General features: G+C 33.9%; 1 pseudogene; it reads right to left on the reverse strand.

Moving 5' to 3' along the window:
• Positions 1-17,381: 17,381 nt before the first annotated feature.
• The window catches only part of LOC124897821, a 28,277-nt pseudogene continuing 28,261 nt past the window's right edge, over positions 17,382-17,397 (reverse strand).

The raw sequence follows: 17,397 nt of genomic DNA on the forward strand, positions 1-17,397 counted from the left end.
TTGATCATTATATTAGGTTCATAGCAAAATTATGTGTTGGGCCTGTGCAAAGCACGGGCATCCCTATCTAGTTTATATAGAAAGGTGAGTTATGGGACGGCCAAGGGCATTATAGTTATTTCACAATACAAATTCGTCAACCAAAATTCATCTCTTTTTGTTGGGCCCCATTTCCATTCAATCTTCTCTCTCTTTTTAAAAGTGCACTACTTCTCACTTCTCACTTCTCACCCTAGCTATATAACCCCAATTTTTTTTCAAAATAATCTACAACTTAATGTTTATTATACTTAGGGGTGGGCATGGTGTGGTATATATGGAATCCCATACGAAATCAAAAAATTTTATACCATGATATGAATGTTATGGTATTTAGTAGGAGTTTTAAATTATTTTTGTATTTGATACAGTATTTGATATTTATGCAATAAATATCGAAATATCGTATACCACGTCAAAATTTTTTAATAATATATAAAATTCATATATTATATTTAAGATTATTAAATATATTTATATGTCATCCATTATCCAATTGGACATAAAAGTAACTTTTTTTCAGAAATAAATTTCTTGAGAAGCTTATTATTTAGGAGTACTATGTTTAAGTTTAGGTAATGTTGTTTAGAATTTACATAGTGGACTACTCAATCAAAATTGAAAAGTTCTTTTTGTGTAATTGATTAACAAAGATAGTTGTTAGTCTGATATGATTGAGATGTTTTTAAAGTTTAAAGTTATAATTTTTTTGTATAAATAATCTAAGTCAAAATCAAATAAAGTATGATTACCGAATTACCATACTGTAAAATGTCGAAACCAAATTTAAAAATATTGAATCATACCGAACTATTTTAGTATGGTAATGGTATTGTTCTTTTAGATGCCAAAAATCAAAGTTACCGTATCGAAGTTTAAAATGTAACATACCATGCCCAAACCTAATTATACAATTTTAAATTAATATTATTTTAACAAGTTTTGAATTTCAGCATTCAATTGTTGCATTTAGTTGGCAATTATCTAATAAAAAAGATTATAAAATTTATTAATTATAAAATTTTGTTCCAAGTTATTTTTTTGTTATAAAATGTTGAAATACTCTCAAATTGTATATGAAAAGACCTCCCTCTTTAATACATTACTTGAAAATAATTTGAAAGAAAATTTTAAAAAATATAGTCATTTCATATACGTAGCATGAGAAGTATCATTATGTAGAAGTACACTACTTCATCTATGATCAAATTTAGTTTGATGCTTTTTCTGATTCACTAAAAATTCAATGTTACATAAATTCGAAATACATAAATATATAATTAAGAATTCTTTCAATAAACAAAAAAATAAAATGAGAAAAAAGTATGAAAGATAAATAATTTTTATTAGAAAGGAACTAAAAATTTTAAAACAATTGAAAATACTAAAGAGTATAGATATATATATATTTAAAATTTAATAAGAAATTATGTTACAAATAATATTTTTGGGACAATTTGATCTATTTTTAAATTTAGTGGTGCTCAACCTTTTTAAGAATAAAATAAAAAGCTTAAAACCTATGTAATAATACTATAAATCTAGTTAGAAAAATTAATATACTGTAAATTATCATGTAAAATGTCAAATTTAATAAGTATTATTACAAAGTGATTGAGAATTCTGAGATATTACTAAGATCTAAAAAAAAATAAAAAAAAATAAACATAATGAAAAAAAAATAATATATGAAAATCTGTCTCTTTTTTGTCATAACACAAAAAAGCATATTTATATTTTTTTTTTCATTTTAAAAGGTTTATAAGATATTTAATTGACAATAAATCATGAAATATCTCTTTCTTCACTCTCTTTTTCAAACTTCTTGACATAAAATAAAAATACCTTACAAACATACTATTTGTATACCACTATATATCTTAATGCATACATTATAACACATTATATTTTTAGCTAGGTTATTATTTTCTGTGATCTCCTTTATTAGTTAAGTTTCTTATTTGCCACTGCAAATATCAAGACCTTAATTTTTTCCAATTTGATCCTTACTATTCCAAGAATGTAAATATTTTTAATTTTTCATTGGAACAAATTTCTACTTTGGACATAGATATTATTCCTCCTTATTTTATGCAATGTCGATTTTTCATTTGATATTTTCAATCCTCCATCTTTGTAATATCTTTTTTATATTATATGTAACATTTTTATTTTTTGTTCTAGGTATTTATAGATTTTTGTTTAGGTTTATTAACATTATAAGTAGAATAATATTTATGAACTTATTACAAAATCTAATGCTATCTTTTATGATATTATTTAAATATTACATGCATTAATTATATATGTATGTAAGTTTTACTTATCTTTTATACTTAATTGTGTATATAGATAAACGAGTTTTGTCATTAATTGTTATTTCTAAATTATAATATAATGATAATATAAATAGATGATCTTTTAGGAATTTAGTATATAATATACCTTAATTTTTATTAATTATTTTTATTACTTATATTAAAATATATCTATACTTTCACTCTCTATTATTTTTAATTGTATAAATAACTATTAAAGTTTTATTATTAGTGATAAAATCCTTCTTTTTTTAAAAAATTTTGTTCATTCATTTCATTATTAAACATCAATAATGTATGCACTTAAGTTACTATTTCTTACTTTTCTTTTTTGTCTAACCAACAATGCTTATTTTTTCCTGTAGAGATTAGTTATATAATTTTTTAAAAAAAATCATGATTTGAATGATGACCAAAGATAAAAATGTCATTTCAGTAATTTTATAATTTAATAACATAATCCAGCTTCAAGTGGTTGTACAACAAACAAAGATAATATTAAATTTCTGAAAAGTCATTCAAGTTGTACTAAATTCTAATGGACATGTGGAAACAATACACTAGAACAACAAAAACATCATGTGTACGTGTAAAAATATGAACTCAATTTTTGTTTTCAGATGGTCATCAATTATCACCCTTACCAGAGAAGCCTTTTTGCAAAAGGTAACATTCAATATCATGTACTTTTTTTTTTCTTCTTTTAAATTAATCTGAGATTTAATCTAATTACTTTTGGCAGTTGCTTCACTTTAATTCATAACATAACTAATGTGAGGAAAACTATCTATTATTTTAGATATTAAATAAATTAACTATTTTTAAATTTGTTTTAATGTAATAAAAATTGACTGAAATTAGTGTGATAAAAACAAATAGTATATGTTAAATTGAAATAAAAATAATAAATACAAATAGTTTACTGAATTATTAATTTTAATATTTAATAGAGCATAAAAATATCAAGAAAAATAAATGAATTGGATGGAATACTTAAAACTTAAAGTAAACTAATTAGGCATTTGGATATAAATATTATTCACAATATTTCGGAATACATTTTTACTTTATTTTGGAATATTTGTTTGGCCATAAATATTTCAAAATACTTTTTCACTATATTTGAATTTTGATAAACTCCTCCAGAGGTGTTCCACTATTTTTGAATTCGCTTTTTCTACTTTTTAATTTATTTTCTTAAAATAACTCAATTTTCAATAAGATCAAACGGATCCTACGAGTATTCCCTAAATTTAAAAATCATAGATCTTCATCTAAACAAAGAATCAAGTCTGTATTTTTTTCATTTTAAACATTAGAAAGTAATTTAAATAGTTGAATTAATGTAAATTTGATTTAATTTTGAGTTGCCAAATCAAATTTGATAAATAAGGTACTCTTGAGTTGAATTAATGTATATTGATAATAGAATATATTTAGATTATTTAACATGGATAGTGGTGCAGTGTCGGAATTGCTTCACCTTTAATTAGAGGTCTCAAATTTGAGCCTTGGAAATGAACAAAAATTTTGTTGGGAGTGCCACTCTCTGCAGTGCACAATACAAATTAGTCGAGACTTCAATACGAGTGTCAGACACTGAGTGCATAAACAAGGAAAAAAATATTTTTATATCTTTGAATTGATCGAATAAAAATTTAATTAAGCATAGTAAATTATTTTTATTATTTTCTTTAGTTTTTATTTGGTTTGAAAATAAATTTTACCGGGATTAGTTATACTGGGATAAGTTATGCTGGGATTAGTTGTCCTGGGATAAGTTATCGTAGTATTATCTTTTAGTGGTTGTTTGGTTTATGGTACTAAAAATAATATGTAGTGCATTGTTTGTAAAAATATATTGTTTGTGTACTAAAATACTCCTCACTTTAGTTAACTTAATTATGTTTATGCTTGTATTCCTATGGGTTTTTTTTTTTCAGAAAATTTGAAATTCATATTTCTTGATAGCAAACCTATGATACAAACTCCACACAGATGTGTCGACAAAGTTAAGGTATGCAATGTTTAGCACAAATAATTTACATGATGGAGACACTTTTTCTCACACAATAATACCAGTATCTCGCTATTATTCTTTTGTCCTTTGATAGGAATGTGTACCAAATGGAGCTACATAACTTTATAAGGTTTATCTCAAACACACTAAGATACACCTTGATAATGATTGTAACTTCATACCGCGACAGTGTAACACCCCGAGTCTGTATCCCGGACGCTACACGGTGCTTACGACCTCGAAAGACCACAAGCTAACCCATGACTGATATCTACTATGAGTACTGAATAATAATACTGAAATAAATGGGAAAAATAGGATGAAATGCCATAAGGTTCAAAATCTGTAAATACTGATAAGGAATATCAACTGATAATAGTAATCTATAAATCTGAACACTGTCTGAAAGTCTAGTCTAAAAAGCCTCTAAAGTGAATAGTCTGAAAGTGGAGTTGATGGGACAATTCCCCAACTAACTCCATCTACTGAAATATTGCATCTACTGAGAAACTAAAATAATAAAATGACATGACCCAAAATGAGGGTCATGATGGCACTTGTCGCAGAGTACCTTGACAAGTAAGCCTATCACCCAAACTGATACGAAAAGAAAAAAAATAGAAATATCTCACGGTAAGGCTTATGGAGTGACACCAAACCAGATAAGTAATCATAACAATGCGGAAAGAACTTATACAAAATGTCAATCATGCCCAAAACCAGGTGTCAATAGTGTAAGAACTACTAATATAATCCAAGAGTCAAATGTATTATAAAAATAACCACAAAGGAATAATAACAGTCTCCTAAAACTAATAAAGACATGACAATTATAGAAAGATAGAGGTGAACATCGGATGCATGAATGTCCAACCGCTACCTTGGAAGCTCCAACAATAGCCCGAGTCAACCACATTGAGGCACAATCGAGCTAAGACCTGTACCAAAAGGGCGCAGTTGGCATAAGTACGGTCCACTTATACTCATTAGGTATCATAGGCCGACCAAGCAAAGTAGTAAATAAAGCATACAAAATATACACTAAGGGCACGTCACCTGCAATCAGAAAATATCCCACAACGGTAGTCCACACCGCTTGCACTAATAGTTCTAATATATCTCACATATATTACAACAACACACCAAGATATTGAATACAAGTATACATTATGTCACATATAAATAGAACAAGAGAAACTATATAGATACAAGATCATCAAATACAAGTAAAGGAAGGTAAGACAAATACATAGATGACAAGTTAATAAGGCAATACAACACAATATAAACATAATAAAGTAAGTGCAATGTATATGATGATGATGATGATGACGACGCACGAGGTCATCGTACAACCTCCGGAATCATCGCACAATCCCCGTATACACCTACGTAGCTAAAGCTTCCTAACGTAGGACCCTGGAGGGGGGGAGGGTGGTTCTTCAACCCATATACAATCCATATATCTCATATCTCCTTTTTGGCATATCCATCGAAAAGGGTTTTATAAGGTGTTACAATATTTTCTTAAAAAGGTGTTGCTAGTATTTTTCAGATATTGCCACGGTGGTACCAAAGTTTCATGAATGAGTATGATATGAAGATGTAATGCTCACAACCAATCATAATGAGTATTTCCACAATAAATCACATGATATATTTCCACAACCAACCACAATGATACATTCCCACAACCACATGAGCCAATATCCACGTATTATTTCCGTTTTTTCCATAAATTCCCACATGTCTCATATGCCAATAAAGTATGAATATAATCACAATACACCAATGATACCACATTAAACAACATAATATAATTATTCACATGTATTCAAGGCTATCAATATTACATAGGACCTCACACGGTCAAACATATCACACAATATCTCAATTTCGACAATTACATCACATATAGGATCCCACACGGGCACAACACATAGATAGTCATTTTTCATGATTATTTTCCACCCTTAACATGCATTTTATACCACCATTTACTACTCAGCCCAATCTAAAGAGTTAAGCCATAACCTACCTTGAAGCCGAAATCGGTCCGCTACACTTGAACCCGTGACTTTTACTTTTCACGAACAATATCGAACTCTACTGAAAATATCAAATATGAAATTTATGAATAAAAATAAAATCAACGACATTCATATTGACTACTTTTGATTCGGGGTCAAAAACGGACCCCAAAATGAGTTTTCAAAAAAGAAGAGCAAAATTGAAATTTACTTCAAAAATATTTTCTCCATATTTTTAGGAATCTACAGTTGAAAAATCCAAGTTAAATTGAGTCAAAAATGGGGTTCAAATCGAAGAAAAATCATTTTTGAGCTTTACCGGATAAAATCTTAGAAATCCGGGTTAAAATCAAGAATCGGAGTTGTTTTGAAGGTTAAATTGATGAAAAACTAGTAATTGTGAGTTAAAAATATTATTCAAGTGAAAAGAGTGAAATTTTGGTTCAAGTTAAAATTATGCCTTAAGATTTTTGAAATTTTGAGAAATTTATCAAGAAATTATTAAGAAAATGGGTGCATTCTTACCTTAAATCCGTAATAAAATCAAGAAATAGATGTTAATCTATCTTCCCAAGCTCCCACAAACTTCACTTTTAAGCTCCCAAACTATTTAGGGTTTAAATCTCAAGAAGCAAGATGAAAAATGAGCAAAATGAGGTAAAAAGGGTGAAAAATCTGCTATTTATTGCAGATTTTCTGCAATAGCTGTGCAGTTTTTTTTTCCTTAAGTCGAAATGGATTTCGGCGGGGTGCCCGGGATTCATGTAGAGTCCGATTTATGCAAACGAACTATGAAACCACACTAAATTCGACGTTATAGACGCGATGGCGATATCAGATTTTCAAAAAAATATTGTTTTCACAAAGTTGAATCCTGAAACCCGAAATTATAATTTTCCAAATCGAGGGTCGAAATGAGATTTAAAAGCCGCAAAATCATACCAAATATGCTAACACCCTAAATTTAATATTCTAGATCTACTGGCAAAGTCGAATTTTTCATCTGAGATCGTTTCAATCAAATGTGGGTCCCACACCCATATTTTCAATTTTTCAACTTTTCGACCAATAGGTCGAAATGAGCTTGGGTGCACCGGGACCCGAACCAAAGGTCTACCTAGCCTAAAATTGATATTCCGGACTTGTTGGTGCAGTTCATTCGGCCATCCATCACACGGATCAAAAGATATCCACATAAGTCCAAATTAAGGCTCTCGAAGCCATCAAAAACTACAATATTGCATAAATGATACCAAAATGCATAAAAAATCATGTCAATTACATCCACACCCCAAAAGTATCATAATGCAATTACGAGAAGGGGTATAATAGTCAAATCAAACAAAATCATAAATTTTACATATTTCATCAAATTTTTCGGTCGTTACATAAAATATCCTTGATGGATGAGGACTCACTACTAACTCGAACACTGTTGGCTAAATCTGAATTTGTCTATGCTTGGTCACGAACCTGAGGATTTGAACCTATGAGGCAAGGCTGAATGCAAGGGTTCATATGCATGAACAATGACTGAATGAATGATATAGAGTAACTGAACATGAGAGTACATAGATAATTGATAATGCTATAAATACTGAGTATGCACAACTGTGCATATAAATAAATATTGTGACTGAGCTTGTCTGAATCTAAGTCCTGAGTTCTGATACTGAGTGATAGATATCTGAAGTTACTGATAACTGAGTTACTAATATTGTTTGACTCTATCTGACAGTCCTAATTCTGTAGAACTGAACTGAGTTCTATTCTAAAAACTGAGACTGAGACTGTAGGAGGTAATTATCTAACCGACATGCCCCAAATAAGATAACTGCATTGGAGTCCAACCTGTGACCCCAGTTGGAAGGGTGTCAGTACCGTTCCACGGGTAAAGACACTGAAGAGTTACCCTCATCTAGCAGGTACTCTAATAAGAATAGTGGAACCCTCAACTGGCAGGTTAAAATACCTCATCAACCCTCAACTGGCAGGTTAATATCTTAACCTAGCTGGCTACGTAGTTCTGGAATGCAAGGATTGCTTCTAAGGATCACTCCCTCTACTAGCAAGTGAGCCCCCATCCTTGGGTTCACTCGGTGCTGAATCATACTCCCAACTGAAAAACACTAAACTGAGTATACTGAACTGGACTGGACTGAATTGAGTTTACTGAGTTTTCTTGAGTTCTGTAATTAACTGAATTCTACTGATTGGGACCTGACTGATACTATTCTATAACTGACACTGGCTCTAGGTACACAGCTAAAGTGTCGGGTATAAAATACCCCGAGGACTCGATAGCATGAAAAGAAAAGCATAACATAATCTTGAAAGGCATAACAATGTACACTTGTCCATAATTCATTCATAAAGACATTTTATCAAACAATTGTAGGGCATAAGCTTGTACATATACTAGTATGTCATGATTCCATCATTTAATTCACATGGACATTCTATCAAACACTAGGGGAGTACAACTTAATGCACATAATTATGGATAATATATAAATATCTACAATGCCCAAACATGCAATTTCATGGATTTAGAATGCAATTCATAAAATTCCCCATAAATTCTAATTTCATGAATCTTATAATAATCATGGATTGGAACCCAATTAATATCATATACATGCATTCAATCGATTTCAAACATGGGAATTCATAATTCCATAAGCTTGTAGTTTTAAAAAGAGATTCTTGGACTCTAGAGGTGAAAGGTACCCATAGATGAACACCTAACATACCTAAATTGATAATTTCTTAGAGTTCTTGATGAGTTTCTTGAGATTTGTTCCTGACTTCTTGAGAGCTAGGGTTTTCTAATTGAGAGAGAATGATTTAAGTTGGAGGAAAATTGAGTGAATAATGGTATATCTAGGTTAATTAGGGGTAATTTACGTGTTAAAGGCTAACTTGGGTCATGAAAAAGTACCCAATTACCCCTGAAAATGATTTAAAAATCATCACTGGAAAAATCCAATTTGGGTATCTGGCGCGATGCGCCACTATCTTGTTGGGCCACTGGAAACTGATTATTGGGAATGTGGCTGGTGGCGCAATGCGGTGGAATCACGTTGCAATGCTGGATGCGACCTGCAAGTTCACCGCAATATGGTGGGATTGCATTATAACACTGGAAAAAGAACGATTCTGAATTGAGGACTTGGCGCGATACACCAATATCGCGGAGGCTCACTGGATTTGACAATTGCCATTGGTCATCTAGTTGGCACACTGCTTTACAAAATGGCTCTAACTCCTCACCTGAGTATCAGATTTGGCCGAATTTTATATCGTTGGAAAGCTAACTGAATTTACTATGCATTGGCAAGCTCTAAACTAAAAAATATTGATTATTTCAAAAAATTTATATTGGATAATTTATGGAGTAAGAGTAAATTTAAGCTAGGGAAATACGGGGTAATACAATATCTCCCCCTTGAAAACATTCATCCTCGAATAAGACTGAATAGGCTGTGAAACACTTATAGACTGAGTTTACACACTAAACGTGCATACCGAAACATGGCTACATGACTGAACTACTGACAAGCTGAGTTCTCATACTGAACATGCATATCTGATGCATGGAATACATGACTAAAGTTACTGATAAGCTAAATTTTCATACTAAACATGCATATCTGATACATGAGTACATGACTGAACTGATTCATGAATGCATGACTGAATATGCAATGGTAACGAATACCAAAATTATAACTATAATTGAATATGGAACTGAGTAGAGCTAAGAAAGACTGTTACCTTAAGATGAATTTGAGTTTACAGAGAAGAGGTGAGGATACTTGGTCCGCATATCTGCTTCTACTTCCCAAGTAGCTCCCTCAATGGACTGATTCTACCAAAGAACTTTGACTAAGAAAATTTCTTTATTCCTCAGTCTGCGAATCTGATGATTGAGGATCTGGACTGGAACCTTTTTGAAAGAGAGATCATTCTGAATGTCTACGTCTTCTAATAGAACTACGACTGTTGGGTTACCAATGTATTTCTTTAGTAAGGATACGTTGAATACTGGGTGTACTAAAGCTAGATTTGAAGGCAACTCGAGCTTATAAGCTACCTTTCCGAAACGACTGAAAATTCTGTAAGGACCAATAAATCAGGTACTAAGCTTTCCCTTCTTGCCGAACCTTTTTACCCCCTTCATGGGAGAGATTTTCAAGAATACAAAATCACTAATCTCAAACTTGATATCCTTTCTCTTCATATCTACATACAATTTTTGTCGGCTCTAGGTAGTCCTAAGCGTTTCTTTGATCAGCTGAACCTTCTCTAAGGCATCAAACACTAAGTCAGGCCTTACTACTATGACCTCACCTACCTCGAACCAACCAATTGGAGATCTACATCTTCTACCATAGAGACCCTCAAACGAGGCTATTTGAATATTGGAGTGATAGCTGTTATTATATGCGAATTCAATCAAAGGCAAGTGGTCATCCCAACTACCTTTAAAATCGATGGCGCAGGCTTTTAGCATATCTTTGAGAGTCTGAATTGTCGTTTCTGCTTGACCATCTGTCTGAGGGTGGAAGTTTGTACTGAGGTAAACTCAGGTACCAACACTCTTTTGGAATGCTTTCCAAAAATAAAAAGTAAACTGGGTATCTCTATCTAAGATGATGGATACTGGTACTCTGTGTAACTTGACCAACTCTCTGATAAAGAGTTTGGTGTAGTCCTCGGCTGAATAGGAAGCATGAATTTGCAAGAAATGAGTTGATTTGGTCATCCTATATACCATAACCCAAATAGAATCATGCTGATGAAGAGTACGAGGCAAACCGCTACAAAGCCCATGTTTACTTCTTCCCATTTCTATGTGGGAATACTGAACTCCTGCATGGAACCACTAGGCTTCTGGTGCTCAATCTTAACCTGCTGACACGTAGAGCACTTAGCTACAATCTCTGCAATATCCCTCTTCATCCCACTTCACCAATATATCTTCCACAAATTGTAGTACATCTTAGTGGCCCCTGGATGAATAGAGTATTGCGCACCATAAGCTTCTGCAAGAATTCGTTGCCTCAAGTCATCTATACCTGGCACACATAAATAACCCTGGAAACGCAACACACTATCTTACCCTTGGAAGAAACCCTCTATTTTCTGATCTCTAATTGACTCTTTTAACTTAACAAGACTGGGATCTCTATCCTGCTTTTGCTTTACTTTGGAAACTAGAGATGATTTTGAACTATTTTGCACCCACACACTACCCTCTGCTGAATCGACTAAGTGGATACCTAGTCGGTCAAGATGATGAATATCCTGAACTAACCTCTTCTTATCATTCTCAACATAAGCAACACTACCCATAGACAATCTACTGAGAGAATCATCCACTATATTGGACTTGCTCGGGTGATACAGAACACTCATATCATAATCTTTTAATAACTCTAACTACCTTCTCTAACACAAGTTCAAATCTTTCTGAGATAACACATACTGAAGGCTTTTATGATCTGTGAACACGTCAACATACACCCCATACAAGTAATGCCTGAAAATCTTTAAGGTAAACACTACAGTTGCTAACTCGAGATCATGATTCAGCTAATTTTTCTCATGGGGCTTAAGTTGTCTAGAGGTATAGGTTATGACCTTACTTTTCTGCATGAGGACACAACCCAAACCTACTCTGGATGCATCACAGTACACAACAAACCTATCTGAACCATCTGGTAGAGTCAATACTGGGGCTGAGGTAAGTCGAGTCTTCAACTCCTGAAAACTCTTCTTGTAAGAATCTGACCACTGAAATTGGACTTTCTTCTGAGTCAATATGGACATAGGGGATGAACTAGGCAAAAACTCTTTAACAAACCAATGGTAATAGCCAACTAAACACAAGAAACTCTTAATATCTAATGGAAAGATAGGTCTAGGCCAGTCTCTCACTGCCTCAATCTTTTAAGGATCAACTCTAATACCATCACCGGAAATAATATGACTAAGGAATGCTACTGACCTTAGCCAAAATTCGTACTTACTGAATTTGGCAAACAATTGATGAGTTTTGAGGGTCTGAAGTATAGTTTTGAGATAATCAATGTGATTATTCTTGCTATGAAAGTAGACAAAAATGTCATTAAGGAAGACTATAATGAACATATCCAAGTACTGCTTGAACATGAGATTCATTAAGTCCATGAAAGATGTTGGGGTATTAGTAAGACCAAAGGACATGACTAGAAATTTAAAGTAACCATACCGGGTTCTAAAAGTTGTTTTCAAAATGTCACATTCTCTGACTCTGAGTTGATGATATCCTGATCTGAGGTCTATTTTAGAAAAGTAAATAGCACCATGAAGTTGGTCAAACAAGTCATCGATTCTAGAAAGTGGATATTTATTCTTGACTGTGACTTTGTTCAACTGACGGTAGTCTATACATATTCTAAGATAACCATCTTTCTTACGCACAAATAAGACTGGTGTGCCCCACAGGGAAATGCAGGGTCTGATGAATCCCTTACCTAAGAGATCCTTCAATTATTCTTTTAACTCTCTGAGTTCTGATGGTGCCATTCTGTATGGCAGAATAGATATGGGCAGAGTATCTGGAAGAAGGTCTATTTCAAAGTCAATTTCCCTTTCAGGAGGAATTTTGAGAAGATCTTCGAGAAACACATCTAAGAATTTATTTACTATTGGAACTGACTCAAGAGTTGAAGTTTCTAAGTTAGAGTCTTTGATCTCACAAGATGGTAGACACATCTCTTGGATATTATTTTTCTCACTCTAAGTATGAAATCAACTAACCCTTAAGTGCTGTGGTACTACCCCACCACTCAAGGACTGATTCATTTGAAAACTAAAAATGAACTATTCTATTTCTACATTCAACTGAGGTATAGCATGAATAGAGCCAATCTATACCGAGAATAATATCAAAAGCTGCCATCCCTAGCTTTACAAGATTTGCTGAAGTAACTTTCTGAGATATCATAACTGAATAGTTCCTGTATACCCGTCGTGCTATGATAGATTTACCTACTAGGGTAGAAACTGAGAAAGGCTCTGCTAGGATTTCTGGACTGACTCTGAAATTAATGGCTATATAAGGAGTTACGAAAGATAAAAAAGCTCCTGGATCTAGCAAGGCATAGATATGTAAATGGAAGATTTGTAACATACCATGACCACATTGGGAGAATTTTCAAGATCTTGTCTGTACTGAAGTGCATAAATCCTGTTTGGGTGTTGCCTACTGGTGGCACTGGAAGCGGCACCCTGCTAATTTGGGTGACCTGACTGAGTTGAAGGACGATTATACTGACCCTAAGAACCTGACTGAGGACAATCTCTGACTTTGTGTCCTGACTTGCCACACCCAAAACAAACATCACTGCCAGCTCTGCAGACACCCTAATGGTTTCTGCCACATGTCTGACAAAGAGGATTTATTTGAGCACTACTAACACTACCTTGAGATTTAGAGCCTGGAGCCCTATCTTTGTTACCATTTCTGAACTTAGGTACTGGAGCACTAGCTAAGGATGGAGCTGGAATTGAAGATTTCGAGCGAAACTGGGAATGGTTCCTGCTCTCTTACTTAGGCTGCTTGAAATTAAAGCTACTTGTTCTAGCTCTCTTGTTCTACCTATCTCTCTTTAATCTTAGCCTCTTCTATCTACTGAGCATGGACCATGAGCCTGGATATGTCCATCTCCTTAATCAACATCACAGCTCTACACTCCTTAACCATACTATCTGACACCCCAGACAAAAACTTGCTTATTCTGGACCTACTATCTGCTACTACATAGGGAGCATACCTGGATAACTAAGCAAACTTGAGGGAATACTCTTTCACACTCATAGTGCCCTTCCTGAGATTGATGAACTCTAACACCTTGGCTTCTCTCAGCTTTAAGGGAAAAAATCTCTCTAGGAAAGCAGTAGAAAACTCTTCCCACTCTATGGGCTCTGCATTTGCACCCCTGTATACCTTCTGCTACTTAAACCACGTATAAGCTACATCTTGCAAATGATAGGCAGCTAACTCAGTACTCTTACTGGAAGTTACTCCCATAATATTTGTGACTTTCTAAACCCGATCGAGGAACTCCTGTGGATCCTCTTGTGACTTAGATCCTGAGAATAGGGGAGGATTCATTCTGGTGAAGTTCTAAATCCTGGCTGTAGTAGTATTGGCCATTGGGTTGGCTGGAACAGTAGCTGTCCATTCATTCTGAGCTGCTACGAAATTGGCTAAAGTGGTGAATGCAGCTCTAAATTCTACATGAGTGACATGCTTATCTAGGGGATCTGCCTGAACGGGCTGAGGTACTGACTGATTTTTGGTTATTCTTTTATTAATTCTTTTGGGAGGTATGTTCTGTAAACAAAAGAAAGAAACAGATTAGACTGAGAGTTTAACTTGAGCTCATGCTCACTCGCATGACATGAATACTGAAAGAAGGGAAACTTTTTCTAAAATATCTCACAACCTCCTGTCCATAAGTGTGAAGTGTTATACAACCATACATAAGACTCTACTTGATATGGCATTCAGACTCCCTAGGAATATGTTGAACCTTAGGCTCTGATACCAAGTATGTAACACCTCGATTCTCTACCCCAGATGCTACATAGTGCTTACGACCCTGAATGATCACAAGTTAACGTATGACTGATATCTATTGTGAGTATTGAATAATAATATTGAAATAAATGCAGAAAATAGGCTGAAATGCCATAAGGTTCAAAATCTATAAATACTGATAAGGAATATCAACTAATAATAGTAATCTATAAATTTGAATACTATCTGAAAGTCTAGTCTGAAAAGTCTCTAAATTGAACTTTCTAAAAGTGGAGTTGATGGGGCAATCCCCCAACTAACTCCATCTACTAAAATACTGCATCTACTGAGAAACTAAAATAATAAAATATTCTCGATAGATGAGGACTCACTACTAACTCTAACACTACTGGCTAAATCTAAATCTATCTATGTGCGATCGAGAACCTGAGCGTCCAAACCTATGATATGATACATCATAACACAAAGAAAGAGTATGTGTCAGTACATGAAATATATTGGTATGCTAGATGAGGTAAGGCTGAATGCAAGGGTTCATATGCATGAATAATAACTGACTGAATGATATAGAGTAACTGAACATGAGAGTACATGAATAACTGATACTGCCATAAATACTGAGTATGCACAACTGTGCATATAAATAAATATTATGACTGAGCTTGTCTAAAGCTAAGTCCTGATTTCTGATACTGAGTGACTAATAGTTGAAGTTATGGATAACTGAGTTACTGATAACTGAGTTACTGATACTTGACTGTATCTGACAGTCCTGATTCCATAGAACTGAATGGAGTTCTATTCTGAAAACTGAGACTGAGACTGTGGGAGGTAATTATCTAACCGGCAGTTCCCAAATAAGATAACTGAGTTGGAGTCCAACCTGTGACCCTAGTTGGAAGGGTGTCAGTACCGTGCCAAGGGTAAAGACACTGAAGAGTTACCCTTATCTGGTAGGTACTCTAATGAGAACGGTGGAACCCTCAACTGGCAGGTTAAAACACCTCATCAACCCTCATCTGGCAGGTTAATGTCTCAACCTACGTTGGATGCATAGATCTGGAATGCAAGGATTGCTTCTAAGGATCATACCCTCTATTGGCAGGTGAGCCCCCATCCTTAGGTTCACTCGGTGCTAAATCCTACACCCAACTGAAAGACACTGAACTAAGTATACAAAATTGAACTGGACCGATACTGAGTTTATTGAGTTTTCCTAAGTTCTATAACTGGTTGAATTCTACACATTAGGACCTGGATGATACTATTATGTAACTAACACTAGCTCTAGGTATACAGCTAAAGTGTCGGATATTAAATACCCCCAGGACTCGATAACATGAAATGAAAAGCATAACATGATCTTGAAAGACATAACAATGTACACTTGTCTATAATTCATTCATAGAGATATTATCAAACACTTGTAGAGCATAAGCTTGTACATATACTATCATGTCATGATTTCATCATTTAATTCATATGGACATTCTATCAAACACTTGGGGAGTACAACTTAATGCACATAATCATGGATAACATATAAATATTGCAACTATAATGCCCAACACATGCAATTTCATGGATTTAGCATGCAATTCATAAAATTCCCCATAAATACTATTCTAATTTTATGAATCTTATTATAATCATGGATTGGAACCCAATTAACATCATAGACATGCATACAATCGATTTCAAACATGGGAATTCACAAATCCGTAAGCTTGTTTTAAAAAGAGATTCTTGGACTCTATGGGTGAAAGGTACCCATAGATGAACACCTAACATACCTGAATTGATAATTTCTTAGAGTTCTTGGTGAGTTTCTTGAGCTTTGTTCCTGACTTCTTAAGAGCTAAGGTTTGTTAATTAAGAGTGAATGATTTAATTTGGGGGAAAATTAAGATGAATAATGGTATATATAGATTAATTAGGGGTAATTTAAGTGTTAATGGCAAACTTAGATCATGAAAAAGTACCCAATTACCCCTGGGAATGATTTAAAAATTGTCACTAGAAAAATCTAATTTGGGCATCTGGCGCGATGCACCACTATCGCGTTGGGCCATTGGAAACTGACACTTGGGAATGTGGCTAGTGGCGTGATGTGGTGGAATCGCGTTGCAATGCTGGATGCAACCTAGAAGTTCACTGCGACGCGGTGGGATCGTGTTGGAACACTGGAAAAAGGGCAATACTGAATTGAGGACTTGGCACGACGCGCCAATATCACAGAAGCTCACTAGATTTGACAATTGCCATGTGGTCATGCTCCGCGATTCTCTAAAGTGCCAGTTGGCACACTGCTTTACCAAAACGGCTCTAACTCCTCGCTCGGGTATTAGATTTCGGTGAATTTTATAATGTAGGAAAGCTAACTAAATTTCCTACACA

The sequence above is a fragment of the Capsicum annuum genome, chromosome 1 (genome assembly GCF_002878395.1).
Source record: "Capsicum annuum cultivar UCD-10X-F1 chromosome 1, UCD10Xv1.1, whole genome shotgun sequence".
NCBI classification, from domain to species: Eukaryota; Viridiplantae; Streptophyta; class Magnoliopsida; order Solanales; family Solanaceae; genus Capsicum; species Capsicum annuum.